This window comes from Notamacropus eugenii, chromosome X (assembly GCF_028372415.1).
Source record: "Notamacropus eugenii isolate mMacEug1 chromosome X, mMacEug1.pri_v2, whole genome shotgun sequence".
NCBI lineage: Eukaryota > Metazoa > Chordata > Mammalia > Diprotodontia > Macropodidae > Notamacropus > Notamacropus eugenii.
In genome coordinates this window covers 85548653-85566246 of record NC_092879.1, presented here as the reverse complement: position 1 = coordinate 85566246, position 17594 = coordinate 85548653, and the positions used below count along the sequence as shown (strand labels likewise).

Genomic DNA, 17594 nt, shown 5'->3' with positions numbered 1-17594 from the left:
CCCTTCCTAGTCAACTCACCCTGTGCCATCAGTGTATATGTATATAATACCTCCAACTACCCTAGTACTGAGAAAAGTCTCAAAAGTTATAAATATTATCTTTCCATGTAGGAATGTAAATAGTTCAACCTTAGTAAGCCCTTTATGATTTCTCTTTCCTGTTTATCTTTTCATGCTTCTCTTGCTTCTTGTGTTTCAAAATCAAATTTTCTATTCAGCTCTGGTTTTTTCATCAAGAATGCTTGAAAGTCCTCTATTTCAATGAATGACCATTTTTTTCCCCTGAAATATTATACTCAGTTTTGCTGGGTAGGTGATTCTTGATTTTAATCCTAGTTCCTTTGACTTCTGGAATATAATCTTCCAAGCCCTTTGATCTCTTAATGTAGAAGCTGCTAGATCTTGTATTAGCCTAATTGTATTTCCACAATACTCGAATTGTTTCTTTCTGGCCACTTGCAATATTTTCTCCTTGACCTGGGAACTCTGGAATTTGGCTACAATATTCCTTGGAGTTTTCCTTTTGGGATCTCTTTCAAGAGGCTATCAGTGAATTTTTTCAATTTTTATTTTGCCCTCTGGTTCTAGGATATCAGGGTAGTTTTCCTTGATAATTTTTTTCTTTTTTTTCTAATTTCCACCAACTATTTTTATTACTCAGTTCAGAAACTTTCACAAGATGGTAAAAACAAAACAAGCCAAACCAAAACAATGAAAACCTCCCAAAACTTTACAACTATTTCCAATGTAGTTTTTTCCATTGTTCCCAGGCTGTCTCCAAACACATTGTGTGCAAAGCTCATTGACCATGCATCTAAATGATAGACAGAGGATATGAAATTCTTTATTCTGTTTGTTGCAGCTTATGCAAGTGCAGCCAAATAGAAAGCTTCAGGACAAATTGTACACAAACTTTACATTGTAGGAGTTGAATTTAAAATGGGAAACAAAATCTACACAACTGTAAAAATCAAGCACGGATACTAGTACTGAAGCTTAGAGCTCATGTGAAAGGGACTCTTTTCCTTTCAAGTGCTTTATTCTGTTACAGAACAGTCAAAATGAATATGTAAAGCTTTGTGGTTAGTTTAAATTACATACACTCTGTAGATACTATAACCAATTTAAATAGATGTCCATCAGTTTGTCTAGACTGCTTAGACAATCCAGCTACATCGCTGAAAACAAATCAGCCAAAACTGGAAAGCATTACTTCTTGTGCAACTTTTCTTTTCTTTTTCTTCTTTTTTTAAAGCAATGTTTACTTGTGGGCACACTGTACTCTAGGTCCATGATGGCTACTTTCCTCATCAGAGCTGTCATTATAAACCTCCCTCCTCTGACCACCTGCAGAGCCTCGAGTGCTATCAAACTCCTGAACATCTACCTCTTCTGTTATCACCAATCACACTAGAAACTTCAGGTCTAACTGGAAGAAGGTCTTCCTGTTCAGAAAGTTTCTCTGGGCTAATTCAGTTGTTCTTAGGAAACTGTACATCAAACATTATGTAAAGATCACGTTTTTCAAAGGGATTATTATTCTGTGGCATTCCTTCTCCTCGAACTACATGGACACAGCCTGGTTCAATTACTTTGCCAGGTGGATATTTCACCACAATTTGACGGGCATCTAGGTGCTTAAATGTGAACTGAAATCCACATAGTGCTTCAGCAAGTCCTGTCTTGTGTGTTATAAGTAAATCATTTCCATCTCTCTGGAACACCTCATGCTTCTTCTCTTGTAGTAAAAGAACAATGTCCCCTGGTTCTACTCCTGGGGCCTGGTCTGCTTCTCCAGTAAATGTAACTCTCTGTCCATGTTTCATGCCCTTATCTACATGGACTTCAAGAATCTTTACTTCTTTTATCACCTTCTTTCTGTCACCTTTTTTATAGTGATCTTTCTCATTAATTACTTCTCCTTCTCCATTACAATCGGAACATACAGACTGCATCTGCTGTACCATCCCAGGAGTCAGCTGTCATCATTATTCGTACACCTTGACCCTGACATGCACTACATTTCTGAACAGCTCCTATCTTGCCACCTTGGCCACTGCATGTACTACAAAGAATATTTTTGCTAAGTTGCAGTTTAGTGGTCTTGCCATTATAAAGATCTTCTAAAGACACCTTGAGTGGATGCATCATGTCTTCACCTCTTCTTCTGCCATTTCGACTTCTATTTTGATTACCCATAAAACTGAACAATCCTCCACCAAAAATGTGAGAAAAAATATCATCCATGCTACTACCTCCACTACTATCTTCTTGAAGGCCTTACTCTCCATATCGATCATATAACTCCCGTTTCTTAGGATTTGATAAAACTTCATATGCAAAACTTATTTCTTTTAATTTGTCCCCTGCATTTGGATTCTAATCAGGATGGTATTCCTTGGCCAACTTTCTATAAGCCTTCTTCAGCTCATTCTCCCTGACACCTGGAGGACCCCGAGGATGTCATAGAGCTTCATATCAGCCACGTTCGCCATCACGAGGCAGAGGGCAGGAGACACCAGAAAGTGGCAGTGAACCCACTCCCTCGAGAGGTGGCAGTGGCGACAGCTGAGGAGAAAGAGAAACGAGAGGAGGAGCAATAATTTCTTGAAAGATGATGTCTAGGCTCTTTTTTTGATCGTGGCTTTCAGGTAGTCCCATAATTTTAAAATTCTCTCTCGTGGGTCTATTTTCCAGTCAGTTGTTTTTCCAATGAGATATTTCACATTCCTTTGGTTTTGTTTTGTACAATTTCTTGATTTCTCATAAAGTCATTAGCTTCCATCTGCTGTATTCTAATCTTTAAGGAATTATTTTCTTCAGCAAACTTTTGGACCTCCTTTTCCATCTGGCCAATTCTGCTTTTTAGGGCATTCTTCTCCTCATTGGCTTTTTGAACTTCTTTTGTCATTTGGCTTAGTCTATTTTTTAAAGCATTATTTTCTTCAGCAATTTTTGGGTCTCCTTTAGCAAGTAGTTGACTCGTTTTTCATGACTTTCTTGCATCACTCCCATTTCTCTTCCCAATTTTTGCTCTACTTCTCTTACTTGATTTTCCAAATCCTTTTTGAGCTCTTCCATGACTTGAGAGCAATTCATATTTGTCTTGGAGGGTTTGGATGGAGGAGCTTTGACTTTTGTTTTCTTCTATTTGCATGCTTTGGTCTTCCCTGTCACCAAAGTAAGATTCTATAGTCTGATTCTTTTTTTGGTTTTTGCTCATTTCCCTAGCCATTTACTTGACTTTTGAGCTCTTTGTCTGTGGGTTCTGCAGCTTCAGAATTTGTTTAGAGCTATTTTCTAAAGATATTTGGCTGTGCTTAGGGGCAGTGCTCTAGAAAGTGCATGATGTTTCTCTGCCATCTTGACTCCACCCCCTGTCATGTTGTTCTTGAGAAAAATATGGAATGATGTTGGCCACAGGATGAGATAATGAGCTAGATTCTAAACTGGTTGAGTTGTTCTATCCCAAGAATAGTCATTAATGATCTTTTGCCTCTTTTTCTATCGCTAGCACTTAGCACATTGCTGACATATAGTAAGCACTTAATAAATCTTTATTAAAAGAATAATGCTACTCAGAAGGTGATCTTCAATAGAGTTCCCCAAGTATTTGTGGTTGGCCCTGTCTTCCTTTTTTTTATCAAGGATTGAGAATAGACTTCAGATAACATGGTTAGCAAGCTTATAGATGTTGCCAGACTTGGAGGGAAAGATAATGCATTCTGTGACATAGTGCAGGTTGAAAATGATCCCAACAGGCTACAGCAATGAGCTGAATTGACCAAGATCACATTTCATAGGAATAAATATAAAATCTAACATGTACTAAAAATGACTTTTCAAATATGTGATGCCAGAGGCATCACATGGTTTGCATGATCTCCCATCCATCAAATCTCATTCAGTCTTTGGTTGTAGTAAGAGAGGTAGAGGAAAAAGTCAGTCCCTCTTTACTCTTCCCTGATAAGAGCACATCTGGGGAACTGTGTTCAATTCTGAATGCCACATTTTAGAAAGTACATCGATAAATTTTAGCACAGCTAGGATGGTGAAGAGCCTTCAGCTCCTGCTGGATGATGATGTCGATGATTAACCTGAAGAAGAGAAGACTTGGGGAAACTGAGTGTTAGAACTGAAGTGTTTGAAAGTCTGTTGCGTGGCAGGAGGATAAGACTTGTTCTCTTTGGTATATGAAGGCAAAGTCAGGAACAGTGGGTGAAGCTTGGAAAGAAGCATATCTAGGCTTGATGTATGGGTGAAGTACCTACCAATTAGACCCATCTCAACATGGAATGGTTACAGTAAAGCCGCCTTTGATAGTAAAGAGTTTTGGAGTCCCAAAATGGTTTCCATGTGTATAAGTTAGACAATATCTATATTGACATCCATTTGTCAAATTACATAAAACTTATTTGTGCATCTTTGTATACCCTATTCGTAAATACTGAATATACTGAGTTTAGACACTACCAAAGATGTTCCGACCTCCTCTCTCTGACTCCCCAAAGAATTGTACAGGGTAGAAGTGAAATCACATCAAAATAGATCCAGTGGTAGAGGCTTTTCATAGATATATAATATTATTTGCCCAATGTCCTTATGCATTTTGATGAGGGGAAGGAGAAAGAAAGCAAGCTTAATAAATATTAAGTTCCTGCTGTGTGGCACTTTGCAAATATTATCTCATGTAAGAGTAAGACACAAGAATCATTCATTCATGCATTCAGTGCCCACTGTGTGGAAGTGCTGGGTATAATGTTAAGCTAAGACATAGTCACTGCCCTCATGAAGTTCGTAGTCTAATGGAGGGCTGTGACCCAAACAGATAATTATTACAAATAATTATAAATAAATCTCTATAAATAATAAATGCATTAGGACTACAAAACAAAGGGCTCTGGGAGTACTTGAGATGGAAGATGTCACAGAAAAGACAGCATTTGAATTGCTCTTTAGAAGCTGGATAGTAAGTCAACAGGGAAAAAGGGTATTTCTGGTACTGACAAGGAACAGTGTGGGTGGAGCAAGGAATAGTGTATTTATTAGATTTATGGAGAAGGGAAGAATTTTTGACTAAAGAAGAGATAGAGAGCATTATGAAGTGCAAGATGGATAATTTTGATTACATTAAACTGAAAAGTTTTTGCACAACCAAAACCCAATGCAACCAAGATTCGTAGGGATGCAGAAAACTGGGAAAGAATTTTTGCAGCTAGTGTCTATGATAAAGGCCTCATTTCTGGAAAATATAGAGAACTGAGTCAAATATACAAAAATACAAATCATTCCCCAATTGATAAATGGTCAAAAGATATGAATAGGAAATTTTCAGAGGAAGAAATTAAAGATATCTATAGTCAGATGAAAAAAGGCTCTAAATCATTATTGATAAGAGAGATTCAAATCAAAACAACTCTGAGGTACCATATCACACCTATCAGATTGGCAAGCATGATAGAACAGGAAGATGATAAATGTTGGAGAGAATGTGGGAGAGTTGGAACACTAATTCATTGTTGGTGGAGCTGTGAGCTGATCCAACCATTCTGAAGAGCAATTTGGAACTATGCCCAAAGGGCTACAAAAATGTGCATACCATTTTGACCCAGCAATATCTCTTCTAAGACTGTATCCCCAAGAGATCATAAAAATGGGAAAGGGTCCCACATGTACAAAAATATTTATAGCAGCTCTCTTTGTGGTGGCCCAAAACTGGAAATCAAGGGGATGCCCATCCATTGGGGAATGGCTGAATAAATTATGGTATATAAATGTAATGGAATACTATTGGGCTATAAGAATGGATGGACAGGAAGACTTCAGAGAGACCTGGAAAGACTTATATGATCTGATGCTGAGTGAAAGGAGCAGAGCCAGGAGAACTTTGTTTTTTTTTTTTTTTAATTTTGTAATGTTTAACAATCACTGCCATACAATTGTGATTTTATCCCCCCCACCTACCCCCCACTCCCCCCCTCCCTCCCCACGACTGCATACAATTCTGTATAGATTCTACATATACTTTCCTATTGAGTATATTTTCACTATAGTCATGCTATGTAGTCAGACTAAGATAAATGAAAGAAGTCGTATAACAAATCAGAACATGATACACAAACACATACACATACACAAACATGATCTGCTACAATATGTGAGTGACTTCCATATTTCTCTCTCTGAGTGTGGCAGGCATTTTGCCTTGAGATCCTCCATTGGGATTTTTTTTTTTTTTGGTAAGAAGTTCTTGTGTTATTACACAAATCTAAGTCTACCAGAAAAAACTCTCACACACTGTGGTTGTTGCTGTGCATAAAGTTCTCCTGGTTCTGCTCCTTTCACTCAGCATCAGGTCATATAAGTCCTTCCAGGCCTCTCTGAAGTCTTCTTGTTCATCATTTCTTATGGCACAATAGTACTCCATTACATTCATATACCATAATTTATTCAGCCATTCCCCAATGGATGGACATCCCCTTGACTTCCAGTTTTTGGCAACTACATAGAGTGCTGCTATAAATATTTTTGTACATGTGGGACCCTTTCCCATTTTTATGATCTCTTGGGGATATAGTCCTAGTAGCGATATTGTTGGGTCAAAGGGTATGCACATTTTTGTAGCCCTTTGGGCATAGTTCCAAATTGCTCTCCAGAATGGTTGGATGCGCTCGCAGCTCCACCAACAATGAATTAGTGTTCCAACTTTCCCACATCCTCTCCAGCATTTATCATTTTCTTGTTCTGTCATGTTTGCCAATCTTATAGGTGTGATGTGGTACCTCAGAGTTGTTTTGATTTGCATCTCTCTAACCAATAGTGATTTAGAGCATTTTTTCATATGATTATAGATAGCCTTAACCTCTTCCTCTGAAAATTGCCTGTTCATATCCTTTGACCATTTATCAATTGGGGACCAGGAGAACTTTGTGCACAGCAATGACCACAGTGTGCGAGAGTTTTTTCTAGTAGACTTGGTACTTCATCGCAATGCAAGGACTTAAAAAAAATTTCCAATGGTCTTTTAAGGCAAAATGCCTTCTACATCCAGAGAAAGAACTATGGAATTCAATCGCAGAATGCAGCAGATCATTTTGTGTGTGTGTGTGTGTGTGTGTGTGTGTATTACATTTTGGTTTGTTATATGATTTCTCCCATTCATTTTAATTCTTCTACACAACATGACTATAGTGAAAATGTATTTAATAGGAATGTATGTGTAGAACCTATATAAAATTGTAGGGCATCTCGAGGAGGGAGGGGGGAGGTAGGAGGAAAGGAGGGGAAACATCTAAGTTATATGGAAGTGTTTGTAAAACACTGAAAAGAAATAAAATTAATTTTAAAAAAATCTTAAAAAAAACCAAAATAAAAACCAAGGAACAGTGTGAGCAGATTTAGGAACTAGAGAAACCCTGTTTTGAGAATGGAGCATATAGAGAGGTGTGATATAAGGTAAGGTAGAAGAAAAAAGGTGGAATGACAACCAAATATGAGGGACCTTTTGTTTCTGGCTAAGGAGAGAGGAAGATAATAGATTTGATTTTTGTACTGTATCCCTATACCAGATGCGTGGAATGAAAGACTCCTAAAGCTGCAAGATACCCCCAATTCAATCCTTGATACCAATTAGTTATGTGATGATCAGCAAGTCACTATCTCTGGTAAGCTTCATTTTCCTTAGGGATGGAGATAATTCCCATAGTGCCCACTTTACAGGGCTATTCTGAAGCTCAAATGGGATAATGTATGTTGGAAATTTGGCAAACCTTAAAGCATTATGCAAAGGTAAGCTACTATTATTATTGATAGGGCCTGTGATTTCACTGGGATAAGGATCTCTTGGTGAATAAATTCTTTTTCTGCTGAAACATAGACAAGTAGAATAGCTTGGAAAATAATGTGTTGAATTCATGATATATTTTATTTAAAAGCAGTCTATATAATGCACATTTGTGATTTCACAAAAAATCTACCCTTTTCTTTCCTGTTTTATATATGGAAATGCTCTTTTTTCTTTATCTCATTTTTTGCCATTTATTCAGAATAAAACAAATTTAAAAGGAAAAGAAACTACTTCTACCAATATAGAGTAGCTGTGCTCTGCAATTTGGGGTGTACAAGAGTTGGATAGGGTCACTTGAATGTTACCTGGCTTGCCCAGGGTCACAGTTCATATGTATCAAAAGTGGCACTTGAACACAGGTCATATGGATGCTGAAGCAAGTCCTGATCTATGATGCATAATGACTCTCATATCCTTCCATATTTACTGGCAGTGAGCCACATTTACAGGAAACATATTGCAAAGGTGTAATTCACAATTGTATTCCTTCATGGAGTCCTCAGGCAGTCTCCCTTAGATGTAGCCCTCTGCTGGGTGGGGACCTTCCAGATTACCTTCTTTCTTGAATTCATGGCAAAATCCACTCCTTGAAGGTGCTCCTTTCCTCAGGTGACCCTCTTTATGCATTCAGCTGTCCTTAGTGTGTTTCTGCTCCTAATTCTTCCCCTGCTTTCAGATACTGCCACCATTCAGCTCCAGTCCACAAGGGGACCTCTGGATCTTCTGAACTCACAAAGTCTTTAGGACATGTCTATCTTGGAATACTTGGGGCAGCTAGGTGGTGCAGTGGATCAAGCCCCAGTGCAGGAGTCAGGAGGATCTGAGTTCAAATCTCACCTCAGACACTTGACACTCACTAGCTGTGTGACCCTGAGGAAGTCACTTAACCCCAAGTGCCTCATCCTGGATCATCTCCAGTCATCCTGATGAATATCTGGTCACTGGATTCAGATGGCTCTGGAGGAGAAGTGAGGCTGGTGACCTGCACAGCCCTCCCTCACTCAAAACAAAGTCAAGTGCAAGTCACGTCATTATTTCTCTGATGGCATGGTCTTCTTCGGCAATGAAGTACAAGCACATACACCTTGGAATACTTATACTCAAAGATCAACAAAATGCAAACACAAAAGAGAAGAGGCAGCTGTGTGCTCATGACTGCTGCTGCCAGGGAGGGGAGTGAAGGCCATCTGTTCTTGTCCCCTTGGGCTTTTGGGAGACAGCTCCAATTCAGAGCCAAAAAGAAGCAAGCGAATGGAGGGAGTGGATTGCCCACTTTGTATATACACTGAGCTCTAGCTCAGCAGCCTATTAGGGAAATTTTCATCATTGCACAATGCAAGCTCCTGCACTTGGCCAGAAGTAGGTCCCCCCAAATTTTCATGTATTGAGTTAGAACCAGGCTGCGAATATTTGCACATGCTCCATGCATTGGTACTAATCAGCTATTTCGTTAATGATTCAGAGAAGGCTGGTGACTTGTCTGAAATCATGTCTCTTTTCATTGATGGAACCAGGAGTTAAAATGAAGCCTTGAGACTTGTGCTCCATTGTCCTCTTCATTATTTCTTTGGATGCTGGCTTGTCCATCTCTTCCTCAAACTTTGAGCTACTAAACTTGTGCCTAAACATTTGACCTGAGTCACTGCCTTCCTGCCTAGGATCTTATTCAATTACTTTCATTCGGGTAAGCCCAGCCAGCTTTTGTGTTGATTCTACCTTTACCTTAGAAGCAAGTCTTATTATTGTACTGTGTATCCTTCATGACTGTGGTAGACATCTGTTTCCTTCCATTTGGGGTTGCAGTGAAACAAGTGACTTAGATTTTAAGGCCTTTTTTGCCTTTCACCAACTCCTTCTAGAAGCTGGAGATCTTTCTAGGGAGATAGTTTAAGGTTATCGGCTTTGAAATGATTTATTTTAGTAGGTTTCCATATAAACCTACTCTCCCCTGCCAACTTAAGTAGCTATTTATTTAGAGCAGGTGGCCCTTGTTACTATTCATTTTTTGTGGATGAATTAAGAATCTGGATTGATTTCCCCATTGACTTAGGCTTTCATTTAAATCATAGCAAAGGATAGTTTTTTTTTCTCATTTTACAAAGACACTGATATAAATTTATATCATGAAAAAGGATGTATAGACTGATGAAATTACTTCTTAGCATGTTCCAGGCCTATCTGTTATTATTATTAGTAATGATAATGTTTCTTTTTCTAACCTTGTCTGTAATTTCATTGTATAGACCAATGGTGTCAAATTCAAATAGAAATGGGAGACACAGTAATCTGTGCATAAAGAACCTTGTAGGCCATATATTGACTTAGTTTTAAGATGTAAGGTTATCTATGTTTTACTATATTTTGATTTATTTAGTTTAAAATTGCCTAATTGTATTTGAATTTGGTTCCAGTGCACATGTGCACGCTATAAGTTTGATACCTCTGGTATAGGCAACTCTCAGTGATAAACTCTTTCTTTTCCTGTAAATTCTCACCTGCCCTCCAACTTAAAGTCTTAGAAAGTTACCTAGGACACTGAAAGAATATCATGTTTAGTATTCACATTTATAAGAAAACCAAAGTATCTCTTAGGTTTTAACAATTTCAGTCTTCAAATATAAAAAGTCAGATAGACCATTTTTAGAAGTAAGTGATATACACATTTTTATTTGTTTTATCACCTTCAAAAAAGTCCTCCTTGCATGCTTCATTTGTGATCTGTTGGTGATCCTGAGGCTTCTTTAAGGCACTGCCCCAGACACCATGTGCTGGCAGTTATCACCAACTGGAAAGGCTTTGAGAATGGATCTAGCAATGGGCAGCTAGGTGGCGCCATAGTGCACAGAGCACTGGGCTTGGAATCAAAAACTCATCTTCCTGAATTCAAATCTGGCTTCAGACACTTAGCAGATAGGTGGCCCTGGGCAAACCACTTCACCCTGTTTGTCTCACTTTCCTCATCTTTAAAATGAACTGGAGAAGGAAATGTCAAACCACTCACTCCAGTATCTTTGTTAAGAAAATGCCAAATGAGTTCAGAAAGAGTCCGAAACAACTGAAATGACTGAATAACAGCAACTAACTCTTATCCAGGGCCCAAGTCTGTGCACCGAAAGGCCGGCCAATAACTGATGATCACTCATGAAACCATATACATCAAGGTATAGAAGGATTGGAATGTTTATTGATGGAGACAGTACCATCATTGGAGAAAACAGATCTTTTGCAAGCATTGAAATATGGAAGGTCTTCATGGGCATCAGAAATTTGTGGTGTGCACCTGCCTTCCATTCTTGTATATTTTGTTTTAAAATAGGTGTAGTAAATTGATTCTAAGGTGAGAAGCTTGATTTCTGGGCATTGACTGTATTCTCACATCCACAAATCCAGCCCATGCATTCTAGAAATTTTTTTCACAGTAAATAACAAAACATTAGTGAGCAAGGAAATGAAATTTGTCACCAGAGTCTTAATCATGAACAAATCAGAATCTATCAAGGTAAAGCATTTAGACATTACTTTTGGAAAATATTCTGCTTAAATCCTTGGGATATGCTTCAGTGAGGTACAGAAGTGGTCCTTGATTTTAGAAAGCTTGGCCATTCAAGTGGAAACCCTGTCATGCTCCCTCAATCCCTCAAACTGGCTGTGCTTTGGAAACTCACAAAGGCTCACCATCTGAAATTTGACCACCAAAGGATGAATTTTTTTCAACCATAGTCCTTCCCTTTTTATGTCAGTTTCTATTCACTCTGTATATATTTTGTGTGTACCCAGTGTTGCCTCTCCAATTGGAATATTATCTCCTTGAGGGTAAGAAATGGTTTCATGTGTGTGTTTGCATGCATATGTGTGTGTCTCATTTTTTGGTTTTTGCCTTTTATGTCTTGAGCATTTAGCACAATGCCTCGTATATATTTAGGATTTAATAAATGTTTTCTGACTGATAATATTATATGAAAACCTCACTTAAGTGATATTGATGAAGAGAGCTCTACAGAAATGAATTTTTTAGTTTAGCCTTTTGACTTTCATTGCCAGAAAGTAATGGTTTTCTGGTAATAACAATGGAATGAACTCTAAGTGGCCTTCAGTAGCGTAAGACTTACTTCTGTGGTGACTGTAGGAAAAAAGGCTAAAGGGGGGGGGCATAAGTTGCTGACAATCACCCAGTTCTTAAACCATCTATAAATATTTGCTCTAGTTCCTATACTCTTGAGGCACAATCTTTGTCCAGTGGCTCTTGGAGCAACTGAGCCATGTCCTGGTTGCTAGTCACACTGTGAGTGTCAACGTAAGACATAAAGAAAGATGGCTGCTAAAAAGTAGGATAGTTCTCCCACTCTCCTTGGAGAAGCAATAAAGCAGTTGATGGATTTAATGCCAAAATGTTCCCCAAAGTAACAAGAAACATCACTTTCTTAGCTCCTTGGTATTTCAGGATTCATGCTGAACGAAAGCAAACACACAAGATAACTGGAGCTTACTCCCCAACATCTGGTACAAAGAATGAAGAGCCAGAGAAGGTTTACAAAACAATTGACGGGTTTTCCAAACTAACTCAATGAATTATCTGATGCTCAGTGACTTCAGTATGAAAGCAGACACAGGGGAGAACTGTAAAAGGTAGTAGGAAAATATGGTTATGGACATAAAATTGAAAGAAGTCACAGGCTGGCAGACTACTCAGAAGACTCAGACCTGTACAGCCCATATGCTTCAAGAAGTCATAAGGTGCTAGACATGGAGAGCACTTAACAACATCATAAAATCATGAGATTTATCATCTTAACAGATAGGAAGCAGCTGATTATAGGACTAGTAGTCATTTCACAATTAACTGTCAGGTTATCAGCTGGTAAGAACAAAGTTCAAAATAAACACCAAATTAGAAGAAATGACAAAGATGCAAAGAAGTCAGTGAGCGATTGCAGTAGCTGCAACCCAACCTATTGAGACAAAAAATGAACAGATTTTGTTAAAAAATAAATTCAAACTCCATATCAGTAATCACATGAACAACAGTTCCAAATCACTCATAATTAAAGAAATTCAAAATAAAATAATACCAAAGTCACACCTCATACTTATCAGATTGGCCAAGAGAGCAAAAAAGGAAAACAATTGTTTTGGGGGAGGTTGAGGAGGACAGGCACGCTAATGTATTCTTGGTTAGTTGGTATTGCTGTTCTGGAAAGCAGTTTGTTCCTATGCACCAAAATTTACTTTGGGTTGAGGAAGCAAAGTCCTTTCATACTAGGCATATAGCCCAAAGAGATCAAAGAAAAAGGGAAGGGACTCATATGTACAAAAGCATTTATAGCAACACTTTTTATCCTAGCAAAGAACAAGAAACAGCTCTGAGGTCAAGGGACAATCTTTGAATTAGAGGACGGCTGAATAAATTATGGTATATGAATATAATGGAAATGAGGAAAGGGATGAATTCAGAGAAACCTGGTAAGATTTTTCTGAACTGATGTAGAATGAAGTGAACAGTACCAGGAAAGCAATTTTTTATTATAATAACAACATTGTAAGGAAAACTCACTTTGAATAACTTAAGAATGCTGATCAGTGTGATGAGGTCTCATGAAACATGCTTCTCACCCTCATATACTGGGGTGGAGAATTGAGATGCAGATTGACAGTCTCTCTTAGCAACAAATACTGAGTCTGCTTGTCAAGCGCACAGGCCTGCTAGCCAAAGATAGTACTCATTCAGGTCGCAAGTTCTCTTATAAACCACTATGGAGAAGGAGGACGAGGAAGAGAATATATTACAAGTAACATTAACATACAAAGAGCAATTGAGCAGAATATGATTTTACAAAAAAATTTTATTTTGAGAAACAAAACATCTTTGTTATGGAAGATGCTCCACACAAGGCCCTTACTAAAGGATGTTTCTCCAGCTCTTCCTGTTCTGTTCTATTTTATTTATTGCATCAAGCACTAGAGAAGCTCCAGAGTGGAATCCAGAGCAATGTCAAAGAGACTGGTTTAACAGGTACATTGTGAAAAATGAAGTAGGTAGAAACCACGTACTACGCAAATGATGATATGCAGGTGGGTGGAATGGAATTATTCCATAAAAAGATCTTTCTTGAACAGGTGATACAGGTGAATCAGCTAGATCTAAAACTGGGTATAAGAAAACAGCAGATTTTAATGCATTAGAGAAATTGCAATGTCTTCAGTGATAACAAACTGATGCAAAAACCTACATTCTTTAGTAGCAATACTTGACTAATTGAATTCAGTCAAGTGCATTTTAAGTAACTGTTCTGTGTAAGGTACAATGCTAGGTCCCTAGAAGAGATAAGGCAGCCCCTCTTCCCTGCTGCCCAGAGCAGCAATCCTATTTGTTCCCAGGTTGGGTTCCCCTCTCTTGCTCTAACACTCTGCCTCACCAAAATTATACTTTTTCTGATTCTTTCCTTATGGTCAGCAGCACCTCCTTCCTTTTTCAAATCTCTTATTTCTAATCTTCTATGGTCTGGAGCAGTAGATAATCTAGGTTATTAGAATAATAATAAATAAAGTAAGAATAAACAGTTTCTGAATGAGAGCCTAGGGAGCTTTCTTTGAGTAAAGTGCATGAGCTTGGGTTCACAAATTTTATATTATATTAACTACTCAGAGGTCTTTTGATTTCTTCTGGTTCTTAGCTACTTTCTAAATGGCTGAGCTTATTGACCTCCAGACCAAAAAGCTATTATTTTATTATTATTGACATGATAGAGAAGATTTGACTGAAGAGAACCGGTTGCTCAGTGATGGTAACTGAGTTTATGCATACCATCATTTGTGGGGACTTTGGAGTTTTCTGAAAATACTTTGTGATAGTGTACTTGTACTTTAAAGCTGAAATGGCGGACCACTTACCTCAAAGGAAAGTTGACACCTCTCATTTTTATTCCTAAACCTGTGAGCAGTTCCTGTATGTCAATGTAATAAGCAACATTTGCAGGAACCAGAATATTAATCTGATGGATTCTTATTTTCCCAGAAACAGCTTTTTTTTTTGCCTTAACCTTAACCTCTCCCAGCTTTTTAAATGAATTCATGTATATATTCAGGTTGAAACCAAACACTTATTTAGTGTCTCATATATATATATATATATATATATATATATATATATATATATATATATATATATATATATACACACACACATACATAAGATATATATAATATATAAACATATATTATATATATGCATATATACATATATACATATTTATCACTTCTGTGAAGCTAAAAGCTTTATTCAGATATGCTTGTTTTCATTCATGGACCTGTTCTTGGTCCTGTGTCCCTTAGTATCTTTATCTCTGCCTTAGACCCTTACCAAATTTGTAGGTGATGTAGAAGCTAGGAGGGATAGCTTAAATATTGGATTCCAGAGTCAGATTCCAAAGTGACCTTGACAGGTGAGAATGTTGGGTAAATTTTAAGATGATGAAATTGAATAGATAAGTGAAATTTTATGCTTAGGTTCAGAAATTAACTTTACAAGTACAAGATGAGTTAGCATAAGTAGAAGATGGTCCTTTTGAAAAAACAGAACTGGGCTATTAATATGACTACAAGTGACATAATACCATGGTCTGCAAAGATTTAGATTTTGGTGATACTCATAATATAATGTAGGAGGTACATGGTGAGTTTGAGCAGGCTATGCGATTATTACCAGTAATAAAATTTGCAAAAAGGCAGCAGAAATTTTGTCATCAGAGATATGCATGATCAGGAATAGAGATGATCATGTAGCAAGACGAGAGGAGATTTACTAAACAGCCTCTATTCTCTCTTGGTATCCGTACAATGTCAAGAGATATAGAAAAAGACCCCTGGCATGTTGCTTGTCACTCAAATGGGGAGTTTTGGAGAGAGATTTATGAAAATACTTGGTGTAAGGAAAATGACATCGACCTTGGAATCAGAAGGCCTGGGTTCAAATCATACCTCTGCATCCCTGGATTTTAGTTTCTTCAAGTTTAATATGAGAGAGTTGGACTAGATTTCCTCTAACATTCTTTCCAGCATTCTTTCCATGACGAAAGTTGCACAAAATGAGAAGTATAAATTAGTTGCCATCTATGCTATTTGAGGGTATCAAGATGGTGCAGCCATAGAATATTAATGCCCAATGTGAGTCGATAGTGTTATATGGAAACCAAAAAAGGCTTATGTGATCTGAGTCTGAATTAAAAGAAACGTAGTGTCCATGACTAGGCAAGTGATCAGCCTCCACACAGATGATGCCCAGCTCTTAATAAGTAACCCTAATCTCTCTCCTGGATTCCATTCCTAGTTTGCTAACTTCCTGTTCAACATTTCCACTTGTATCAGAGCATCTTAAACTCAACATAGGGAAAGTGGAACTCACCAATTTCCTCTGTACACCCATGCCTCCTCCAGAATTCTCCAGCATCTTTCCAGTCAGCAAGATGTGCATCGTCAGAATCATCTTTGAAATTCTTCCATCTTCCTCCCCTTTTGTGTCATTAAAACCAATGGATTCTGGCTCCACATCTTATATATCCCATCTATCTCCAATTCTACAGCTATTACTTTAGTTTAAGTAGTTTAACCTTGACTGTTGCAATAGCTTCTTCAGTGGACTTCCTGAGTCTAGTCCTACCTCCAATTTATCATTAATAGAGCTCTTTTCTATGCCTTTACACTGGTTATCCCTCTCTTTCTCCACCCCCACGCCCTCACACCTGGAATGTACTTCTTTGTAACTTTTACCTTATAGAATTCACAGCTCAGTCACCATCTTTCAGATGAAATCTATCTCTCTTCATCCTCCAGCTGTTAGTGTCCTTCCTCCCTAAAAACCTTGTGTTTCTTTTCTTTTACTCTTTATGTATATACATGTTGTCTCCTTTGTTGAAAATATGCTCCTTGAGAGAAGCGATATTTCTCATTTTTGTCTCTGTGTCTCCAGTACCTGACAAAAACCTGTGGCACATAGTAGGTGCTTAATAAGTTTGATTGATTTTCATGTTAATTTGCTTAAAACACAAGTCTAACAATGCCACCACATTGATTAAAAAATCTTCAATAGCTACCTAGTGTCTTGGGTACTTATCTCTTTCAAGACTTGTCTCTTATTATTCCCCTTCATCCACTTTGCATTCCAGCCATACTGGTCTGCTAGCATTCCCCAAATGCTACATTACCTCTTCCTTCTTTATGCCTTGTAATAGACTCCCCCCCCCCCCACCTTGTGCTTAGAATACACTCCATGTTTCATCCTGCCTCTTAGAATGCTTAGCAGATATTTAACAAATATTTCTTCAGTAGCAATTATCCATCTAGAAAATAGTTTTTGATATTTACTGACATCTCCCTTTAATTATCAGCTTAGGTGTTACCTCCTATGTCAAATTTCCTTACTCATCCACCCCTACTCCTCCACTGTAATGCAGCCCAACAAGAATTTATTAAGAATTCTCTCTCTTTAAGTTACTTTGTACTTACTTATCTATGTATATTTGCATTTCCAAAGGTAAGTCTCTTGATGGCAACTACTGCTCAATTTTTTTGACTGTGTATCACCACACTTAGCACAGTGTCTCACATGTAGTTGTTACCTGGTAAATGTTGGTCAAATTGAACAGTTCCACTGTACTCCTCTCTGGTCATCTAGGATATTGTGTTCTATTCAGAACATTCACATTTTATGAGGGACACTGATGAACTAAAGAACATCCAATAACAATCAACTGGA

General features: G+C 37.8%; 2 pseudogenes; one reads left to right on the top strand and one right to left on the bottom strand.

Annotated features, from left to right (window-relative positions):
• Nucleotides 1-17594, top strand: part of LOC140515475 (WD repeat-containing protein 82 pseudogene) — a 445535-nt pseudogene that overhangs the window by 226242 nt on the left and 201699 nt on the right.
• LOC140515474 (dnaJ homolog subfamily A member 2 pseudogene) lies at nucleotides 1262-2495 on the bottom strand (annotated as a pseudogene).